Below are 23,494 nucleotides of genomic sequence, written 5' to 3'. Positions count from 1 at the left end.
CAAAGCAATTACCAAATTTGTTCTATTTCTTTCTACCTTTTGTCAAGTCTGTGCATTTGTTTACATCAACCTTTTCTGCCACTCATTATAGCTATTAATGCCCGTTGGTAAAGGGTTATATGAATGCATTTCTGCCGATGTGCTTGAATGTTACACACACACCTTTGCGACTGCATTTTCTTACATTGATAGGAGTCACGTCTTTGCAATAGAACCTCATGAATCTGCAAAGCTCATTCTTGAATTTTCTAGCAATGTATTTGCAAAGTAGAATCTCAGTTTTTACTTTGTTCAGAAAATATTTTTTAGTCTGACATGCAGTAGATTTTCATCCTTCTTAAAAGCACTTTCGTTGGTTCCAGTGAGAAAATACTACTTCAAGGTTTAAAATTAGCTGTCAGTTACTGCATCAAGCAATGCTCACTTTAGGCCAGTCCCTCCCAACAGATGCTAATCTGCTTTGAAAGCATTGTGGGAATCAACTCAGAAGTTTCTCTTTTGACAAATATCACATTACCTTTGAATAATGAGGGCTTCTAAATTTCTACTCAGGTTGGGCTTTGGAAATAGTCATCCCAACAGAAGGAGAATAGCCAATTTTTTAGTTAAATTGTATGATTGTTTAAAGGTCTTAGGGCTGAGACTGATGGAAACTGTGGGAGATCTAATTTCTCTGCCATTGCCTGGAAATAATGATTATTTAACTAAATGGTGAGTCTTTGTCTAATATCCTCGAAATGCCGTCTTCTTCACAAAGCAGAGTCTTTTCAAAAATCCCATTGAGAGGCAATTTTCAAACTTCTTAACTTTAAGCAAAACATACATGCATAGAGTCAATAGGGTATTGTCAAATGAATTCTCTTATTTTTGATTCTCAGTGCCAGTGCGGTGGAGGGGTGCGTTATAAATGAGGATACTGCATTGAGGCTCAGAGAAGTTAGTGACTAGCCTCCTGTGGCATAGGATCTCAGCATTTGTGTTATCAACATTTGTTCTGGAGTGATGGTCACCTATTCAAGTGTCACCTGATTTGAAGGCATCTCTTTCTGCAGAGTCGTTTGAAAGGTGATGGGCAGTAGTAGCTGCAGAAATCCAATATTCTAAAATATATTCCTATCTTTACCAATAAATCTGGGTATGACATATTTCTACCTCAGTTTCTTCACTAAATGAAGATTCATTCATTCATTTATTCAGGTGTTTGCTCATTCATCTAACAAATAATTAAAGAACACCTGCTCTGTGCAGATATTGTGCTGAGTTCTAGAGATGGGAGAGTGAACAAAACTGAACATGGCACCATATTTGTTTATAGATTATATTACAGTGGTGGAGTTCTGACAATCACTCACTCAACAGAACTAATAATTATGCAAACTCACAGGAAATTAAAATTGAATGTCAGTGCTTTGAGGACAAGTTATCTAAGGGCCTGAGAGAGTTTCACTGGGAAACCTACTTGTTCTGTGACATCAAGGAAGGCTTCCTGAGAAGACAATAGATGAGCAGAGGTCTTGTTAATAAAGACGAGTGGGTATGAACTAGGTAAAGGCAATGAGCAGAAACAACACAATGTGCCAGCTTAAAGTTGCTGCAGCAAAAAGGAGTGCAACTAGACTGAATTTGTTAGGCTAACAATCATGCGTCTTTATGTAATAAGTGTAATGTGATTTATATCATTTACAGTAATGATGTCCATACTGCTTAACCACTGGCTGCTCTTCACTGAGCCTTGTTCTAACCTGGCACTGGACCTTCTGAAAACCAGCTGGCCTTTGTTAGAAGCCTCACCGTACAGTCTTAGCTGGAAATTTTCTTTATTCTCAAGGCTATGAGCTCATCCCCACACCAGATGGGTTCCTAATAAATGATGATTGTGCAATCTGATTATTTTCGTCATGCTAGCTCTCTTTGGAAGATGGAAGATGGAAGCAGGGCGTGGGATCTCTTTATCATCTTTCTAAGTTGGAAGAGAATTCCCCATTGTGTTCGCACACCCTGCATTTTGAGAGAAAACATACAGTGTAGAACTAGGCACTTCTGCCCTAAGGGTCCACTAACACTAATGGGCTTTTTATATTTATTTATTTGGCTGCACCAGGTCTCAGTTGTGGCACACAGGATCTTTTAGTTGCGGCATGTGAGATCTAGTTCCCTGACCAGGGATCGAACCTGGGCCTCCTGCATTGAGAGTGCAGAGTCTTAACTACTGGACCACCAGGAAGTCCCAATAGCAATTTAACTGTAGACAGTCAATTCATTTTCCTCACCAGGTACATGAATTAAAGTAACTGGGCTTCTGCAGTAGATACCTTGGAAATCTCAATGACTTAACACAACAGAAAGGTAGTTTTCACTCATAGTAAGTCTAACTTGTTCTGGCTTGCATACAGCCCTCCCCAGAATCATTCAGGGTCATCTCATGACTTGTCCCTCCTCTAGGGTCTCAGTGGCCTATTTATTTAATAAAGAAGAACAGGGCAGGGAAGCGCCCTTAGAGTTTTTCATGGTCCAGACCTCGAGGTAGAACTCTTCCCTTATACTCACATAACATTGGCCAGAAGGTGGTCACATGACCACCCCCACCTGCTAGGAAAGCTGGGAAGAACAGGTAGGTGGGTACCTGGCCCACCTATTGCAGCAGGCTTAGGGCTTGTGCCCTGAGTCAGTGAATTAGGTATGAAATCCCAAACCCCAGAGCACATCTGCTCATCCAGGAAACAAATAACTCTATTTACCACCTACTGTTATCTTTAGGAGACTTCCTTTGTGACTCAGATGGTAAAGAATTGCCTACAATGCAGGAGACCTGGGTTATCTTTAGGATTGAATGAGGCATTATATATAAAATACTTAGAGCGAGTATGATAAATAACACCAGCTCAATAGAGGTTAAGCTATTATTATTAATTTATTCCTTTGCTATAAAATAAGAGCAAATTTAAAGGTGCCTGAGCCTTTTGTATCATCTACTCTGAGAAATGAATGGGGATATAAAACAATATTCTTTAAATTCTAAATGAAGGAAAAAAAATACTCAATTTCCAAAATTTGTACAAGATTGTTCTTCATGAGCCTCCTTTCAGTTTCCAGGGATAATTTAAGGAAGTCTTTTTACAGACAGTTATGTCAGGAAGTAATCTGTGACCCAAGATTCTAAGTAGGCAATTTTGGTATCCTAGGTAGTGGTGGCCTCTGGGGACCCAGCGCTGAATGAGAGTCCCAAGGTTGGTGTTTCCCAGAAATCTGAAGGGCCCTCTGATCTATCTTCCCCGCCAAGCCTGGATCCAAGCACGGGGGCTGCCTCTCCAATACGAGGCAGCTTTGTTTGTGCTTTCTAGGCAAGCATTTGCTTTGCTATTTCCCTGTTTCAGGGCAGCCACTGTGGCTTTTTTGAGCAGCATTTACTGGTTTGGGCCAAATTACCTGCAGTTTGCTTTCTCTCTTGGCCAAGTCCAGAGGGCAGGGCACCTCCCACCCCCAGCATTTTCCAAGCAAGAGGCTATCCTTGTTGCTCTCCAGGCCTGGGGTGAAAATTACACCTGACATTTCATGTGAGGGCTCTGATCCAGGCATAGCAGCAGAGGGCCAGCAAGTGCCAGCTCCCATGGTGTGCTCAGAGGCAGGTCTAGAGGATCCTGATGAGGTAGGTATGACCTCCTTGAACCCCTGAGGTTACATTTAGTTTCCTCCTGTGCCCACAAAACCTTAGCTAAACCCTTGGAAAAAAAAAAATTGGCTCAGCTATTGTCACAACCTGGCCTTGCTCTTAAATGTCACTGCAGGGTATTGAGATAAAATCTTAAAAAAAAAAAAAAAAACCAGCTTTTGAAGAAGGTGGATAGACATTATCTGATTATCATTGAGAGAGGAGGTTGCTGAAAAAAGATAGTGAAAATTCCAGCCCTTGTTGTCTAATAAATTTCCCTTATTTAAGCCACTTTGTAAAATAAAATACTTGGAGTGCTGGGGAATCTCATTAACTTCAGTTCAGTTCAGTTCAGTTCAGTTCAGTCGCTCAGTTGTGTCTGACTCTTTGCGAGAGTAATTCCTTCTTTTCTGCCAAGGCTATATTGCAAGCACCCAAGGAAACTACTTGTCGAGACTGGTGGTGACTATAAAACTAAAATAAATTGAAGGTATTTATTGAGTTATGCTCCAAGCACTTTGTTGTGGTCGTTGTTTAGTCACTAAGTTATGTCCAACTCTTTTGCAACCCCATGGACTGTAGCCTGGCAGGTTCCTCCGTCCATAGAATTCTCCAGGCAAGAATACTAGAATAGGTTGCCATTTCCTTCCCCAGGGTATCTTCCTTACCTAGGAATTGAACCTTCATCTCCTACATTGGCACATGGATTCTTTATTGTTGAGTCACCAGGGAAGTCCTCTAAGCGCTTTACAGATACATTAATTTTCTCCATGATCCTTTAACGTAGCTACTACGATTATCCCATTTTACAGGTAAGAAAAGGGAGATTCGGTCACCCAACCCAAGGTCTTGCAGCTCCTAAGAAACAATCAGAGGCCAGGTATCTAGTGACTGTAGAAATCACCTGTTGACATTCTGCGTTGCTAGCCATCTACCGCCAGGAGGTCCCTTATGTTGCCACCGTTGCCTCCCACAGCCATTTGAGTGACGAGTATTGGGTCACCATGTCTTGGCATATTTGATAATCCTTGCAATACAGTCCTTGGGTGGCCTTTGTCTCCTAGAATTCCCTATCTGCAGTTTCTTTGTTGTGTTTGGGATTGAAGGATAAAAACAGAGCTCTTTTTCATTGCCTGAAATTTCTGCCTCCTGGGCTAGATTCTATTACCTTGGTCTGAGTTAGAGGTTCTTGATAATAATAGCTGACAATTACTCAAGGATCCATATATGTGCTTTTTTGGGCTTCCCTTGTGGCTCAGCTGGTAAAGAACCCACCTGCAATGCAGGAGACCTAAGTTCGATCCTTGGGTTGGGAAGATTCCCCTGGAGAAGGGAAAAGCTACTCACTCCAGTATTCTGGCCTGGAGACTTCCGTGGACTGTATATATAGTCCATGGGGTCGCGAAGAGTCAGACATGACTGAGCGATTTCCACTTCACTATATGCACCGTTCACATGTTTATACTTAATCTTCAAGGCTACCAGACGAGAGGGTGCCATCACAGTCCACCTTTATACATGAGGCAACTGAGTCACCATGAACTTAATGTCTCTTACTCAAGATCAAACAGCTGCCGAGCTGTGGAGCCAAGATTCAGACCAAGTCAGTTTGACTTCAGAGTTCAGAATTTGAAGCACCAGGCGCTGTAGCTGATGCTGGGGGTGCTGACTGCAAATCTGTTTTTGTGGAATCCTTGCATTACCTCCTTGTTGCTTCTGTTTCAGTTTCACAGTCATTGTTTACAGCCATGTTAACCATAAATGCAAGTGTTCTTGGCTTGTTTCACTCATGACATAGTTCTTAATTGGAGCAGGGCAGCATGGTACTTATGGAACTTGGTGAATCTCCGCTCTAACAAGTAATAGCTAGGTGATCATTATCTTGTTACTGAGCCTCAGTTTTCTCCACTGTAAAATGGTGATATATAAGACCTCACAATTGTGTTGTCATGAGTGAGATATTAACATAAAACTCTTAACATCATTCTGGTGAACAGGAAACATTCAATAAAAGGAAGTTCTGTGGTGGCTTAGATATAAAGAATCTGTCCAGGTTCAATCCCTGTATTGGGAATGCCCCTTGAGAAGGGCATGACAACCCACGCCAGTATTCTTGCCTGGAGGATTCCATGGACAGAGAGCCTGGTGGGCTGTACAGTCCACGGGGTTACAAAGAGTCAGACACAACTGAGTGACTAACACTTTCACTTTCATTGTCATTATTGGGGTGGCTCAGTGGTAAAGAACCCACCTGCCAATGCAGGAGACCTAGGAGATTTGTGTTTGATCCCTGGATCGGGGAAGATCCCCTGGAGGAGGGCTTGGCGACCCACTCCAGTATTCTTGCCTGGAGAATCCCATGGACAGAGGAGCCTGGAAGGCTACACAGTTCATAGGGTCACAAAAAGTTGAACACAACTGAAGTGACTTAGCATGCACCCATTGCCATTGTTAACGTTGCTCTTTTACATTTGAATCAGCAAACATTGACTAAGTTCCAGCAGTCAGTGTACTAATACTGAGAGAAAACAAAAACCTCAGTAAGGCATTTGCTACAAGTTTCAAACCAGCTGTGTAAATCAGTCAGGTGAGTAGAAAAAAGATAACTAGAGATGTGTGGCAGTAGCAGATAGAGCCCAAGTAAGAAGTTCAGACAACAAATCCTGTGGGATTTCAGAGAAAGAAGGGACAAGAGCTCAGAGCCAAATCAGGGAGGAAGACAAAGACCAGACAGGATTTAGCTAGGCTATAGGAGAAGGAAAGTTTCCCAAATAGAAAAATTATTACAAATACTGGAAAAGATGTAGGAGAAACAGCATCTGATGTATTCACAGTTGCCATATATGATCAACTTTCTAAGTGGCTAGCAGTACAGAAGAAGGGAGGGAGAGTTTTGGGGCCAGAGAGATACAAGGACCAAAATAGGACTGAATGGAATGGGGAAGTGAAGGGAGCAAAAAAGCTAGTGATTTACTCAACCCCATGAATTAATATTGCAGCCAGAAATAACACCAAGGATTCCCAATTCCCAGCTAGATTCTCAATATGAGACACTTTCCCCCTCCTTTTTCTTTAGACTGCTGATGATGAAGTACAAGCCAAGGAGAAGCAGGAAGATTTATAAACATTAACAGTCGGGCAGAAGAGCCTTTCAAAGGAGCCTGCCTGTTTGTTGAATCTTTCAGCTTCAAGACACAGTTGCCTCCCCCACACCCATCCATACAGAGTCAGGGCCACCCCAGGAGAGAGTACTGATCTTGTTATTAACCGACTGTTTGGGTCACTGGTTCAGGGCCTGCTGACTCTTTCCAGGACTTCCTAAGCCAGTTATTTAGCAAGAATGTTCTGGATAAAGCAGACACTTAGTTCTCAGGAACTGAGGAAGTACCCAGTGTCGGGGCTGGAGGGAGGGTCAGAGCTAAACATGGAACTCATTGTGAATCTGCTTTCAAAAATGCTGAAAGTCTCCTGCTTTCTGTCCCTCCCAAGCACTTGTGAGGCCAAGACTCAGAGAGTCCGTTTGTTTTATTTTTCTCCTCCAACCTTGTACAGTTCTCCAAATCATTCATAATGCTCAGAAATGCATATCAGTTTATTTGTATCTTAAAAGCCACTGCTAAATCCATTTTCTGTGCCACCAGAAAAAATAAACAGCCGTACATCCACAATTACTTCTCTTTTTTCCAGCTAGTTATTTTTTTCCAGTTTCTTGAGGTGTAACTGCCGTATAGCACTGTATCAATTTAAGATGTACAGCATAATGACTTGCTTACATATACTGTTGAGTGGTTACTGCAGTAAGTTTAGTGAACATACATCAAAGTGTAGTGAACATACATCATCTTGCATGCTTGCTAAGTCGCTTCAGTAATATCTGACTCTTTGCAACCCTATGGACTGTAGCCCACCAGGCTCCTCTGTCCATGGGATTCTCCAGGCAAGAATACTAGAGTGAGTTGTCATGCCCTCCTCCAGGGGATCTTCCCCACCCAGGGGTTGAACCTGTGCTTCCTGTGACTCCTGCATTACAGGCGGATTCTTTACCACTGAGTCACTGGGGAAGCCCATCATCTTGCAAAGATACCAAAAAAAGAGAGAGAGAGAAAGGAAAAAACTGTTTTTCCTTGTGATAAGAAGTCTTGGAGTTTGCTCTTTCAACAGCTTTCACATAGCATGCTGCTGCTGCTGCTCCTGAGTCACTTCAGTCGTGTCCAACTCTGTGCGACCCCATAGACGGCAGCCCACCAGGCTCCCCCGTCCCTGGGATTCTCCAGGCAAGAACACTGGAGTGGGTTGCCATTTCCTTCTCATACAGTAGTGTTAACTACAGTCATCATGACATATGTTAAATTACATCCCCAGTATGATTTATCTTATAACTGAAAATTTATACCTTTTGACTATTTTCATCCTCCCACCTCCCACCCCTGCCTCTGGTGGCCACAAACATGATCTCTTTCTATGAGTTGGTGGAGTTTTCGTTGTTGTGTTTTTTAGATTCCACAGATAGGAGCGATCATACATTACTTGTCTTTCTCCATCTGACTCTTTTCACTTAGCACAATGCCCTCAAGGTCCATCCATGTTGTTACAAATGGCAGGATTTCCTTCTTTTCTTACGGATGAATAATATTTCTTTGTGTATGTATACCACAACTTCTTTATGTATATATCCATCACTATGGACTCTTAAGCTTATTTCCATGTCTTGGCCATTGTAAATAATGGGAGTAAACATGGGAGCCACTTGTAATTTTAGATTAACATCATGGTGTACCTGAAATAAGCAGAGACTTGGTGTCAGACTGATTCAGGTCCAAATTACCTGTCTCCACCAAACATAGGTCCATCATCTACCTGTTGCATGAACCTGGCAGGCTCCATAGTTATCTTGAGACTTGGTTTCCTCTTCTGTAAAATGGGGTAACAGTCAATTTCTTGTAAGCTTGTTTTGAGGATAAGACATCCTCCCTAAAGCACTCAGCATATTATGTTCCCACAGGAGATGCTCAGTAAAGGGTAGCTGTTTCATTATTAACACTTCATTCATCATTTGAGCATTCTTGGAAATCCAGCTTTGCTAGGAAGGCCCTCTGCAATAGCTTTAGAGATAAAATGTGAAAGGGCTCAACAACATAAAAACCACCTTGATGTTTTTCACATGCATTACCAATTTCAAACCAAGAGCAGGAGAGCCTGGAAAATATAGAAATATTTTTCGGATGTATTACTTTATATTTAAGAACAATGTCCTTCGCCTCCTAGCACTGGCTGTGAATCAGTACCCCTCTTCTCTCCAAGGGTGCCTTTCTGGTAGGCTGGGTCTCTCCACTATGGAGCAGTTTCTCAGTAGGGTTTTTAATACACGAGAAATTCTGGAACAAAATATACCCCAGCAGGGCACTGGGTCCACGTTGGCAAGTAAGTCTGCATCAGGTGACACCTCCGCTATTACAGTGTGTTTTTAATTAAAGAAGGAATCGCAGCCCCGGACTTCAAGGTGAATTACCCAGCCCCATGTGAAAGCCCGCGGGCTAATAGTACTACTCTTCTGGGACCAGAGGCCCTTGAGCCAGAGAGCGCCTTCTCCACTCCTGCACTGTTTCAGCCTCACCAGCCACCAGATTCTTCTTCACGTGTTTACATTTCAGGAACTTGGGTTAAAGGACAGTAGATGGTTAAGTAGCATTTAGGAGCAGAATTATTCCAGTTGGATAGAATGACTACCTTACACATTTGGACATGATGTATGCTTTGTTAAGATCCATGGGCATTTGGAAAATGAAGCCAGTCCAAGAAAGAAAATCATGGCTAAGGCTAAAAGAATCAAAGTCAAGGTCCTTTATTAGGAGAAAATTCAAACTGTTTTTTAAAAGAATTCATTGGAGTTTAGTTGCTTTACAGTGGTGTGTTAGTTTCTACTGTACAGTGCGGTGGTTCAGCTATCCCTATGTGTATATATCCCCTCTCTTTTGGATGTCCTTTCCATTTAGGTCACACAAGCGTTCAGTAGACTTCCCTGTGCTATGCAGTAAGTTCTCACTAGTTACCTATTTTCTACACAGTACCCATAGGCGTCAATCCCAGTCTCGCAATTCACCCCACCACCCCACCCTTACCCCCTTGGTGTCCGTACGTTTGTTCTCTGTGTCTGTGTCTCTACTTCCACATTGTAAATAAGATCACCTATGCCAGTTTTTTCAGATTCCACATATATATGTCGGTATATGATATTTGTTTTTCTCTCTTACTTCGGTGATACGACAGTCTCTAGGTCCATCCATGTCTCTACAAGTGAGCCAGTTCCCTTCCTTTGATGGCTGAGTAGCATTCCACCTTATATACGTACCACATCTTTTTATCCGCTCCCCTGTTGGTGCACATTTAGATCGTTTCCATGTCCTGGCTACTGCAAATAGTGCTGTAATGAACATTGGGGTGCATGCAGACTGCTTTTGAAGACAGTGTGTTGATTATTTCTAGCCTGCCTGAGACCTAAAGTATCACAAGTTAAAAGGGTAGCAACAAAATCTGATTGCATACACCCCTAGTTTCACGTGGGTGCTCTGGGTGAATTTGATGCAGGGTTTTGGACCCCGGGGGTCTGTGATATCCTCCAGGTGTGACCTTGGCAGAGCCTGACTGAGGACCGCATCACACAGGCTGCCAGCAGGAGGAGATGGGGGTGTCCTGCCATAGGACTGTGACACCCCGTCTGGGTGGGCTCTGATGGTTGAGGGGCCATGCTTCACCTAGAGACCCATTCCCATTTCTTGAACCACCAGAGCGGTGAAGCACTATAGGGAGTTTTGAAAGAGGTATCTTATTTATTTCTGTACAAACCCAGAGAAAAGCAGTGAAGACTTGGTGGAGAAGTGAAAACTTCATACATCTGAGTCTATTTCTGCCGTGACCTCCTAGCATAGTTCTAGATGTTTCCTTTTTGCTCCAGATATATATATATATATATATACATATTTTGGTAAAGAAGGAGTGAGGACAGTTGGCTGCCTTGTGGTTATTCTTTCAAAGTGAACTTCTTGTCTGATTATGATAGGCTGAGTTCTGAGATTTTACAAAGGCTAAAAATTGCCGCTGCTGCTAGGGTAACAACAATATGTAGCTCTTTCACTTCTTGGGGGAAAACTTGCCATAGCGCACTGTAGAATAGAAAGGGAAATGCTGCAGACATTACAGGAAAGTGTTCACAAGGTGATGGTATGTGGGAACAAAAATAGGATACACAACCCTTCAGAAACAGGAATTTCCATTTCACAAAGAGCAGAACATTCATTTTGAAAACTCAGGTAGAAAAGAGTGTCATGACCAAAGTAGGATATGTGTGCTTCCCATATGTCAGGTGTGAAGTTGTATGTTCTCAGATATAATTTAACTTTAAAAAATATTTATTCACTTGGTTGTGTTGGGTCTTTGTTATGGGGCTCGGGCTCAGTAACTGTAGCCAGGGACTTAGTTGTTGCATGGCATGTGGGATCTTTCGGAGAAGGCAATGGCACCCCACTCCAGTACTCTTGCCTGGAAAATCCCATGGGCGGAGGAGCCTGGTAGGCTGCAGTCCATGGGGTTGCTAAGAGTCAGACACAACTAAGCGACTTCACTTTCACTTTTCACTTTCATGCATTGGAGAAGGAAATGGCAACCCACTCCAGTGTCCTTGCCTGGAGAATCCCAGGGACGGCGGAGCCTGGTGGGCTGCCGTCTATGGGGTCACACAGAGGCGGACACGACTGAAGTGACAGCAACAACAACAGCAACCTGTGGGATCTTAGTTCCCTGAACAGGGATCAAACCTGTGTCACCTATTGTTATCATCCTACCTTCAAACAGCATTGTTTAAAGAATGTCTTATATCTAATCCTGAGTGAGAAAATCAGATCTTGCTTGTTTTCCTGTCTTCTCTGATGCTAGATCAACACTGTGTTAAGTTAGCTAAATTTCAGTGAAGGAGATAAGGAAAGACCGATGAAATCTGTTCAGATTCAGCCTTTCCTCAAGTTAAAACCAGTCTTTGAGTCACTAATCAAGATGATGCCAGAAATAACATTACACTGAAACATGAGTGAAATTCAGCCAAAACAACTGAAGCAAAGTGTCCCCCACCTTTTTATTTTTCGCCTCCGCCTGACTGGGAATTCAGCATCCCCCAAAGCTGCTCATCTGGGGCAAGATGTTAGGGTGTGTGCCTATTTTTCATCTCCACAGGACCAGCTGTGGGTGGAGGAGAATTCCTCACACAGGATCGGGTCACACTGCATTTACCCAGAGGACTCTTTCCTGGGGAAATCGTCTGTGTGTTGCAAAGTCAGTAACTGTGCTAATTAAAGAAACGTTTTCTGAGATGCTGTGATCTGTCATAAGAAGTATTGACTCTTGATGACATGGGGAATGACTAGCATCTCGTTTCATGCATTCCAAAGAGAAAGATACACAGATGTGAATGTCTTTTCTCCATACCCATCGCTTCTGAAACAAGATGCTGAGAAATCTCAGAGTAGGAAAACTGAGTATAAAGGGACAACACTCACATTGCGCCTCTACTCTCAATACGTAGTCACAGCCAACTCTTCGAGACCCCATGGACTGTAGCCCGCCAGGCTTCTCTGTCCATGGGACTTCCCAGGCAAAAATACTGGAGTGGGTTGCCATTTTCTTCCCCAGGGGATCTTCCTGACCCAAGGACTGAACCTGCTACCAGGGAGTACTTTGCTACATTACTGCTTCACTCCTGACACCACAAGTGTGGGTTTTCCACACATCAGGCAGTTCTGAGACACTATTTACCTCAGTTTTGATACTATCTACCTAGAGATAGCATCAGATACTACAGGTGAAGAGGTTAGCCTCACAGGACCCCCCCCCACCACCACCCTTTTCAGATGCCAGCTGCAAGTACAGGTTGTGACCTGTGCATCTGATCAACTGCAGATCAGAGGTTATACCACCACCTCCCAAGTTCCATTAATTGCTAGAGTAGCTTATAGAACTCAGGAAAACAGTTTGTTCAGTCACTCAGTCGTGTCCAACTCTTTGTGACCCCATGGACTACAGCATACCAGGCTTCTCTGTCCGTCAACAACTCCCAGAGCTTGCTCAAACTCATGTCCATCAAGTTGGTGATGCCATCCAACCATCTCATTCCCTGTCATCTCCTTCTCCTCCTGCCTTCAATCTTTCCCAGCATCAGGGTCTTTTCCAAGTAGTCAGTTCTTGGCATCAGGGGGCCAAAGTTTTGGAGCTTCAACTTCAGCACCAGTCCTTCCAATGAATATTTAGGACTGATTTCCTTTAGGATTGACTGTTTAATTCCTAGATAACTGGTTTATCATAAATGGATAGTACTCATGGACAGCCAGATTGAAGAGATGCACAGGGCAAGGTATGTTGTAGGGGTGGGGGGGTGGGGGTGAAAACATTCCACACCCTCTCTAGGTGCCACCCTCCCAGCAGCCCTACCTGTTTACAGACCCAGAAGTTCTCTAAACACCGTGCTTTGATGTTTTTTATGGAGGCTTCAAAGTGTAGGCATAATTGATTAAATCATTGGCAATTTTTTAAATTGGAGTATAATTGCTTTATAATGTTGTGTTAGTTTCTGCTGTACAAGGAAGTGAGTCAGCCAGCCTCCCTTCCTCCTACCCTCCACGCCATCCCTCTAGGTCATCACAGAGACCAAGGTAAGCTCCTTGTGCTATACAACAGCTTCCCACCAGGGATCCATTTCACACATGGTAGTGTATACATGTCAACACAGCTCTCTCAATTTGTCCCACCCTCTTCTTCCTCTGCTGTGTCCACGCATCTGTTCTCTATGTCTGCATGTCTATTCCTGCCCTGCAAATAGGTTTAACAGTACCATTTTTTCAGATTCCGTATATATGCATCAATACGATTTTTTTCTCTTTCTGACTTACTTCACTCCATATGACAGACTGGTAGTTGATTCAACCTCCAGCCCCTCTCCCCTTCCTAAAGGTCTCAACCCTCTAATCTCGAAGTATTTTCCCTGGCAATCAGTCCCCTTCCTTCAGTTCAGTTCAGTCGCTCAGTTGTGTCTGTCTCTTTGCGACCCCATGGATGCCAGGCTTCCCTGTCCATCACCACCTCCCCAAGCTTGCTCAAACTCATGTCCATCAAGTTGGTGATCCCCTTCCTTAGGGGCTTTCCAAAAGCCACTCCATTAACATAAACTCAGGTGTGATTGAAAGGGGCTTTTTACAAATAACAAAAGACATCTCATCACGCTTATCACCGAAGATATCTGAGGGTTTTAGCAGCTCTGTGCCAGGAACAGGGATGAAGACCAAATATATATTTCTGATAAATCATAACGTTACACCCAGTTTCAGTTATCAGCCTGGTGGTGTTATGTTTGTTGTTGTGTTTAGTTGCTAAGTTGTGTCCAACACTTTGCAACTCCATGGACTGTAGCCCACCAGGTTCATCTGTCCGTGAGATTTTTCCAGAATACTAGATTGGGTTGCCATTTCCTCCTCCAGGGTTTCTTCCCGACACAGGAATCAAGCTCATGTCCCCTGCATTGGCAGGCCGATTCTTTTACCACTGAGCCACCAGAGAAGCCAGCCTGGTAGTAATTATTAACTGTCACCAACTCTGGGACTCAGTGTCTTGTGTACAAAAATAGGGATTTATAAAATCTACCCAGTAGAGTTGATGTGAAGATCACAAGCTTTGTGAATCATAAAAGATCTTACAAAATTTGAGTATGTTTGAAACTTTGGAAGAATCTTGGCAGTATCAATTCTTGTCTGCATTATGTTTTTATTGATAAAATATGATACTGGACCTGAGCTGCTAGGACCCTTATTTCCCATCTCAGGCAGATGAGTACACGAAGAAAACACTTCTGAAGCCATGTGTTAATTCCTATGTGAACTAAATTACTGTGTAAGTAAGCAAAGCTCGACCTAAAAAAAAAAAAATGTAGTTTTAGAAAATGCAGAAAACTTCTAATTTAGAACAAGACGAAACTCCTCTCACAAAACCCCCCATACCAAAGTCAACAACTTCTTTGCCCTGGGTGTCCTCATTCAGCAGACTGGTGCAGTTTTCACCAAAGATCAGTCAACACTGACACGTCATAATCACCCAAAGCACACAGTGTATCTTAGAGTTCACTCTTGATGTTGCACATCCTATGGGTTTAGACAAAAGTAAAATGATGTGTGTCCATTGTTATGATCAGTGTCCTAAAACTTTGCTCTGTCTATTCATCCCCAACCCCTGCCCAAAGCACCTGATCTTTTTTATTGTCCCATAGTTCGGCTTGCTGATTGTTTTCCTACAACCATGATAGGCCATCCATGTTGATTTTTTTGGGGGGGCGGGGCATACCAAAATGATTGTTTGTGGGTTTGTTTGTCTCTTTTTTGAATTGAAGTATAGTTGATCTACAATGTCATGTTAGTTTCAGGTGGCGGTGTTGATTTTCAGTCACTCGGTCGTGTCTGACTCTTTGCAATCCCATGAACTGCAGCGTGCCAGGCTTCCCTGTCCTTCACTATCTCCCAGTTTCCTCAAACTCATGTCCATCGAGTCGGTGATACCATCCAACCATCTCATCCTCTGTCACCCTCTTCTCCTGCTGGCTTCAATCTTTCTCAGCATCTGGGTCTTTTCCAGTGAGTCAGCTCTTTGCATCAGGTGGCCAAACTATTGGAGCTTTAGCATCAGTCCTTCCAGTGAGTATTCAGGGTTGATTTCCTTTAGGATTGACCGGTTTGATACCTTTGCTGTCAAAGGGACTGTCTTGAGCCTTCGCCAGCACCACGTTTCAAAAGCATCAATTCTTTTGTGCTCAGCTAGCTTTAGGTATACAGCACAATGATTCAGTCATACATATTTATATATTCCTTTATAGACTCTCTCTTTGTAGATTATTACAAAATATTGAGTGTAGATGCCTATGTTATACAGTAGGTCCTACTGCTATGTAGTAGGTCCTCAGTTATCTATTTTGTATATAGCAGCATGTATATACTAATGCCAAACTTCTAATTTATCCCTTCTTGAGCGCCCACTTTCCCTTTGGTAACCATAAATTTGTTTTCTATGTCTGTGAATCTCTTTCTCTTTTGGCAATAAGTTCATTATTTTAAAATACATGCTGATTTTTAACTGATCACTTTATAGCTCAGCCGGAGAAAGGTGGCAAAAGAAAAGAAGCACAGGTTGGAGGATGTAAAAGAAAAGATGAGAAAGAAGACTGGTTTCTATTCCCATGGTAACGTGCACTAAAGTTACACTAAAAAGTGAGTCAGTGGCCACTAGAGTCTGTAGAGGGGCTCAAGGGAGATCAAGTGTGTTCCGTGAATAAAAGACACATTTATGTGACTTGGGGAAATGAGGGAAATGGACAAGTGACTATCACACCACCCAGAGCACCTGAAATCTCTGTGATGAGGAGGAAAAATTCTGCCATGTCAGGAGGTACCTCCAGTATCAGCTAGCTTCTGAGAAGAGAACAGGGGATTTGGGGAAAGCTCTGCATCTCAGTGCTTGGTTTCGCCTCAGACCTTCAACCCATAAAATGTGCTCCTTGATTTCAGGGAAGGACTTGTCTGGAAAGTCCAGCTGAGTTAATTCTTCTAGCCCTGAGCTTAGGAAGCAACCGCAAGTTATCCCAGCTGCCTGGTGGTCAGGCACACTGGGTCAGGGCAGGGCTACCATCAAGCAGAGTTCAAAGCAGATCTGATCCCTTCCTTTGCCCCTTTGGATCCCAACTTATCATTGTGCACCCCAAAATTATTCCACACCTGTGTGTGTCAGTTGCTCAGTCATGTCCAACTCTTTGCAGCCCCATAGACTGTAGCCCACCAGGTTTCTCTGTCCATGGAATTCTCCAGGCAAAAATACTGGAGTGGGTTGCCATTCTCTTCTCCAGGGGGATCTTCCTGACCCAGGGATCAAACCCAGGTCTCTTATGTCTTCTGCATTGCAGGCAGATTCTTTACCATCTGAGCTACCAGGGAAGCCCTAAACCGCTTGGTGTATCACTCTGCGAGTGAGGAAGGCGAATCATAGGGATGCGTGGATAATGCCTGGGCTCTGATTCATGCCTTTGGTTTCAGCCAGAGGAACGTAAAGCTGATGCATTTTCCTAGCCTGTTCTGCCTTCTTTCTCAATGCCTGCCAAGTAAGCAAAAAAGTGAAGGACTTCGTTGCTGGTGATAATTGGATAAGGAGAAAGAAAGGACAGCCAAATGCAGAGATTCCCCTCCCCCCATTTAAATGTGGAGGTGGCAGGATTGCTAGGACTGACCCTGAATATATAATTGAGCAAGCTTTATTGAACTGCTTGTCACTCTGAGCATGTAAGTTCTCCCAGCCCGGTTTACTTAACATACTGTTCCAGAGGCGGAAACCGGTTTGAATTTGAACCTCCCCAGAGCCCTGCCTGGCATATTTGCAGACAGTGGTGCCCATGAGACATCTCAAACTTTACAACTCGATATTTAAGCATTTATGAAACTTGAACTGTGTTCCATTAAAATTTAAAAAAAAAAGGTGGTGGGGGTATAGGCAAAGAAAAAAATATCCTGAGACTTCCAGCAAGGGTAATTAGCCCCAAATGTTTCATAAAGGATTTGATGACATTCTAGTTTTAAGATTCTTTCCCAGATCTGTTGTAGGAGGGAACGAAAAGAAAGGAACTTGTGAAAAATTTACCATTGCTTTAAAAAAGAAAAACAAAAGAACTATATGAGCAGACAAAGTGGCTGGACCCAAATTTAAGAGAAACCTAACCACACAAAGCTCATCCCAGGGTAGAAGATTAAAATTTTACTGGACAGAAAATATTTAAGACACTGACTTGGCAGTTTTCACCTACCACACCCTAGAAATGCCTTAAAAAAAATCTCCTTGGCTATTGACTCTACGTGTGCCCGTTGGGTCCAGGTTTGGCTTTGCCCAGCCACCCTCCAGTTAAGATGTGCTTTTCAGGTGTTACTCCCACCATGCCAATGCTGGTAGAGAGGCATGAGGGGCTATAATGACAGAAACGCTCCCGAAGAACTGATGCTGGTGTCCACCCACATGACATCTCATCAGCATGGCTCCACCTGATAGCACTGACCTTCCTGGATGAGGGCCACACTGCAGGACTGTCCCCAGCAGCCCCAGGGGGCCGAGGACTCAGATACTCAGATATCTCGCCAAGACTCAGATACTCTGTGCTCCCGATTGAAGGGCTAGGGTCTGCTTTCTGCATGTTGCTGTGGGTACAAGTGGGGAGGACACAGCACTAGGAGGTATTTGTCAAGCCTTCCCATGTCACAAAAGAAGCTTCCAGAACAATCTGTCAGCAGCTGAGACAGCAGTTGTCTCCAAAAATATTAATAGCTATGAACTTCTGAATAGGGGAGTTTTCTGTCCAGTGCCAGGGAGAACACCTTTAATATTTAAGCAGGCCAGACACTACTGTGCTCTGTCCACCCTGCTAATGGTGCCCCTGGCTCATAAAAGATCCCCAAGAAATAAAGCAGACCTCCCGAATGGTTTCAGTATTCACCTACTGGGGAAGGGGCTCCTAGACAGAAGGCCTCTCCTGGTTTCGCCAAGTCTTTCACTTTGCTTCCTCCACTTGGAAGAAACACTGCAAGTTCCTCCTGATGTCTGGGTTCTGTAAGATCTTATCTCTTTCAACAGCCCCGTAGATTTTGCCTGCCTTCCCATCTCACAAACAGGACCCCCACTCCAGCGCCTCCTGAGTCAGACTTTCAAGACCAATGTAACCACAAACACCAACCTACTACCTTATCAGGTATTAGGAAAGGCACATGAAATATATTGAATATCAGTATTATCTAGAAGGAATTAAAAGTCTTGGCTTTATAATTACACCAAAACCATTACTTTTGGATTTAGGTTTATTTTTCATCAAATAATCTATTTTGATCAAGAGTTGGCTTTTGTGTCCTCATGCTGGATGTTTTGCCATGGGAAACAGGCCAGTTCTTCACAAACGCCATAGAAATTTGCAAGATGAAATACATAACCCATAGTTTCAGAATGACTTGCCAGTGTTTTATAATTCACAAAACCATTCCCCACCCCACTCTGTGTAAGATCAGACACAGTATGATAGAAACCACAACACAGCTGTTTTTCAAAAGGCAAATAAAAGCAGAAGACGCAGCTTTTTTTTTTTTAACTCCTTTTCTACAGGAAGGTTTTTCATTTCTGCAGAAAATTCAGAGGCCTCAGCAAAATTCACTCACATCTTTTCTAGGTATCACAATCAGAAAATCAAGCCATATGCCTTAGCCAGTTCAGGTTGTAACAAAACTTGAGACTTAATAATAATAGATAAATTTACTTCTCACAATCTGGGAATTCCAAAATCAAGGTGCCAGCAGATTTGGAGTCCTGTGAGACCCTCTTCCTGGTTCACTGATGGTCTTCTCACTGTGTCTTCACATGGCAGAAGGGGCAAGGGAACTTCTGGGGTATCTTTTAGAAGGCACTAATCCTATTCACAAGGGCTCCACCCCAAAGCCCCATCACCATACACCATCACACTGGGGATGAGATTTCAAGATCTGACTGGTGGGAGGAGAGCACAGACATGTCCTGTACACTGTTCCCATCGTGGAAACCCAGATATGCCCTCAACCATCCTCACTCCTTCCCTGGTGAAGCCTCAATAGCCTGCAGAGAGTCCCTGATCTCAATCAGATGCCTTCAAGCTGGACATGCCTTTCAGACCTGAAGGCATCCTGGGTTCTCAGAGCTCAGCCCCAGCAAGTTCACTCTCCTGTGAAGGACACAGGGGCTCAGCCTTGCAGGGAGAGCAATGGAGAAGCTGAGATAGCACAGGCAGGGAGCCAGAGAGCAATGTGAAAGGGAGAACTCATTAGTGCCTTTAATGAGCCTTCTCCGGTTTCATTTGCGGCTGAATCAGAAACTTTCTGAGTCATTTACTCTGTCATAGACCAGTTTGCAGAGTGGTTCACCACCCTCAGAGAGGCGAGGGCTCTGGCATCCCAGAGAGGCTGGGATGAACACATACTACCACCCAGCGTGGGGTCACCATGCTGGCCTGGGTAGGCCAGGCACCAGCCTTCGGCTCTGTGGGCTCCACCAGCAGCCTCTCAGAGCTCACCTGAACAGGAGGCTATGGGTGCAAGCTGGGCTTGCTGGCCTCTAACTTGCACGTCCCATAATCCTACCAGACTCTACTAACAGGCTTGGAACACGGTCTTGTGTCCTCAGGGAACCCCTGAGGAGCAAGGCAGAGTCAATGTCTCAGAAGACCTCAAGACTTTTCTGGGATCACACTTTGCCACCTGGTTCTCCTCCTGTGGGCATCCAACCAGAAACATCGCCCTGGGAGATTCTAGACCAGGGTAAGACTGATCCTGCTGAAATAGCAGGAGAGGTGCACTCCATTCCAGGGACAGTCATGAGATTGTGGTCACCTTCTTTTAAAGGGCAAGCACACATCCAAACTACAGTTCTACCAGCCTGAGCCTGTAGGTAGCAGAAAAGCTCCCCTAGGTAACCTGTCAGGTTACTGAGATTCTTCTCTCACCTTTCAGTTTAATTTAGTTTGACTTTGTTTTTCTTTTTTTTTAATTGAAGTATAGTTGATTTACAATGTTGTGTTAGTTTCAGGTGTTCAGCTGATTCCATTGGCACTTTGCACTGAGTTTAATTGGACTCTTTTGACACATGGTCCTTGGACACTGGAATGTCCAAGGTTCTTTCTTCATCCACCTCGTAGGCTCTTTGGAATTCTCCCACCCTACTTTCTCACGTTGTTGTCAGTGGCACTGGCACTGTAGAGACCTGGTCCCATCCTGGCCACTGACCAGCTGTGTCATGATTGACAGGCTAACCACTCTGACAACTTACTGGAGGGCAGGACTGAGGATATGCTGGGCTGCAACCTTGCATGAGTCTGTGGATAACGCAACAGGGTCAGGTTGCCTGGAGAGGCCAAACAGATCATCCTCCTCTTGCAGCTGTTTCCCAGGGCATCAGCCAGACCCTTCCCCGGCAGGCTTTGCTTCTCATCACTACCCACATCACCCTCTATTCCTCAGCCCCTGCAGAGTCCACTGGCTCAGAACATTAACAGGAGTGTGAGGAAGCAGAAACGGAGTCATTTTTGCTCCAGACTCATAGCTTCAAGACTGAGAAAAAGAAAGGTTCCCAGGATAATAGATGGACGCAATGCAGACATCTAATTTTAACAGATAGTTTTTTCAATAGAACAAGAAATGACATATATAGCATCACATTAAATGTAAAGGTTCCTGTCTTCTTCTTCTTCTTTTTTTTTTTAATGAAATCAGCATGACATTAAAGAATGTCCTTTTTGGGAGGGGACCAGGAGTAATTCTACATTTTTGCCCCTTCCGAGAGTGGCACTCTCATACTTATAAGTGGACACTAGGGAAGGCTGTCATGTCTGGCTTTGGTCACAGAACTCGAAGAAACTGGCTTCCATGGGAGGAGTAAACCCATGACCTTGACCTCAGTTGACACTGTTCTGCATGAAACAATGTCACACCCACAGGGAAGGAAGGATATTGCTCGTAACTCCTTCAGATTCACCAAGCAGAACCTGGGCAGTAATAATAGTTCTTGCTTTCTAACTCCTAGGGCCAAATGGCTTGTAGGACAAGACTTCAACAAGTGTCGAGCTGTTTTCCTGTATTTATTTCCATCAAAGGCCTGCACTGTCTGCTCTGCCAACAATTGAAAATTTATATCTTGGTAAGACTTACAAGTGTGGATCCCTCCAAGGTTTACAATGTGCTCCAACTGCCCATCAGGACATGGAACCTTGTTTTCCAACTTCAGCGATGAGATGGGAAAATCTTTTTGCTGCCAGGATGGGAAATCTGTTTTAATGTAGGGCTCTGTACCGACTCCCCTTGTGGCCATCCTGCTGAAAAGACAGGCAATACATTTAAAAGTTGTCAGGCAAGGACACCACTCTGCAGTACCACAGATCATTATTGTTCTTGGCTCCACAAAGCCACTGGAAGGTTTCGTTCCAGTCTATATTTAGTCATGCCTGCTATGAAATCAGGAATACTTTTATGTCATTGACATTTGACACATAGACATTTTTCTGGACGGACAAAAACATTCAAGCTCTCTTGTTAATGTTGGGAAAGTCCAACCCTCTCCTGCCCAAATGTGACAGTTTCTAAAGTCAGAGCCAGGGACTAACCAACCAGAAGTTTGTATTACAAATAAATCCCACACGTTATGCCAGGGAAGTATGTCAAGAGGCTGACAGTGAAGCTAGCCAAGCCAAAATGTTTCCTGAAAAATTAGAATTCCCAAATAGTGAATTACAGCTTTTTACCTGATGAAAAATAGAGGCAAATTGGGTTGGTAATCCGACGATAAAGTAAAGAGTAGGTCCAAAGTATAACTAAAATCATGTGGGTAAGAATTCTCAAGACCTCAGATGATCTCCAGGCTGGTTTCTGTCTCTGAAGTCACTCTGCATTGACTAATCCCATGAGACGCTGAACCGTTTAAACCACACAGTTGATACCGGAGTTGAATTTCCTGTAGCTGTTTCCAAGGTTCTCTCCTTACCCTGCAGCCCTTATTCCTCCAAATCCAGGATTTGCCAACCTGGGCACTGTGGACACTTCAGTCTGAACAATTCTCTGTTGCAGTCACTGTCCTGTACATTTTCAGGTCTTTAGCAGCATCCCTGGCCCCTACCCACCAGATGTCAGTAGCACCTCTCAAGTTGTAGCAATCAAAAATGTCTCCAGATGTTGCCAAACATCCCTTGAGCGTTCACCTCACTGTTGAGAACTTGTTAACCCCTCTGTGCCCAGAAGGAAGCTTTGTCAAGAGTTAACCTGAATTTGTGCTGTGTGAATATATGTTATTATTATCTATGGAGGGTGTACTGCAACAGAGCAAAGAATATACATTAAAGCCACAACAGGAGTGCTTTCAGAAAAAAACTTTTCTAATATTGAGGGTCATTAATTATGACATATCTAGTGTGACTCTTTGAAGATCTTTGAAAATTCAATTAGAAGACTAGTAGGCAGTTGATTTAGGTCAGGGCATGTAAGTAGAATACAATTTGCTTGCTTAAATTTTTTGATTACTTTCTTTCATATGGAACTGAAAGGATATGAGTATACAAGAATACAAAAGAAAAAAGGAAAAGTAGATTGTTTCACAAGATGTTTTTTTCCCCTTCTGTAACTAAAGAGCTAGGCATTTGGAGAGGAAAAAAAGACACCAAGAATAAGCTTGAATGAGAAACAGCGGAGAATGAAATTGAGAAATTAGTGGATCACTCATAACAGAATATAATGGTTACAATTAAGAGATTTGCCTACTGATAAATACTTCAGAATATGCATGTTACTAACTGCTCTTCCATCCCTTTCACTGGAAATGGATTTACAGATTGAAGGGCTTTTTAAAGTTTAATTTTAAGTCCGCTTTTTTTCACTTCAGTTTTATTAATCTTCAGCATAAATATTAATTTATGAGCACGATGCCCAAAGGGCCTCAACATAGCCTCTCACAAAGAATAATAAATATCACTGCCGCAGTTCACTAAAAGCAGCATGAATGTGAAAGAGCCTGACAATGTGCTACTCAATTTGAAGCAGGGCTAAAGCAAAGACACCCCTCCTTCTCTAGGACCACATTTAAAGAAACAGCACCCTAAGTAGGATGTATTTTGTAAATTTCATTCATTTATTTTTATCTTAGGCTGTGCTGGGTCTTCGTTGCTGTGCGAGGGCTTGCTCTAGTGGTGGTGAGCGGAGGCTACTCTCTAGCTGTGGTGCGTGGACTTCTCAT

The 23,494-nt window shown here is 43.4% G+C and overlaps 1 protein-coding gene and 1 non-coding gene across 8 annotated transcripts in view; one reads left to right on the top strand and one right to left on the bottom strand.

Annotated features, from left to right (window-relative positions):
- Positions 1–23,494, top strand: part of FRMD4A (FERM domain containing 4A) — a 703,559-nt gene that overhangs the window by 386,112 nt on the left and 293,953 nt on the right. The gene's annotated exons all lie outside the window — the stretch shown is intronic.
- TRNAE-CUC (transfer RNA glutamic acid (anticodon CUC)) lies at positions 2,152–2,224 on the bottom strand. Its single transcript has one exon. It is a non-coding gene; the product is annotated as a tRNA-Glu (tRNA).

This window comes from Ovis aries, chromosome 13 (assembly GCF_016772045.2).
Source record: "Ovis aries strain OAR_USU_Benz2616 breed Rambouillet chromosome 13, ARS-UI_Ramb_v3.0, whole genome shotgun sequence".
NCBI lineage: Eukaryota > Metazoa > Chordata > Mammalia > Artiodactyla > Bovidae > Ovis > Ovis aries.
The sequence above is the reverse complement of the archived record's forward strand: the minus strand, read 5'-3'. Positions and strand labels throughout refer to the sequence as shown.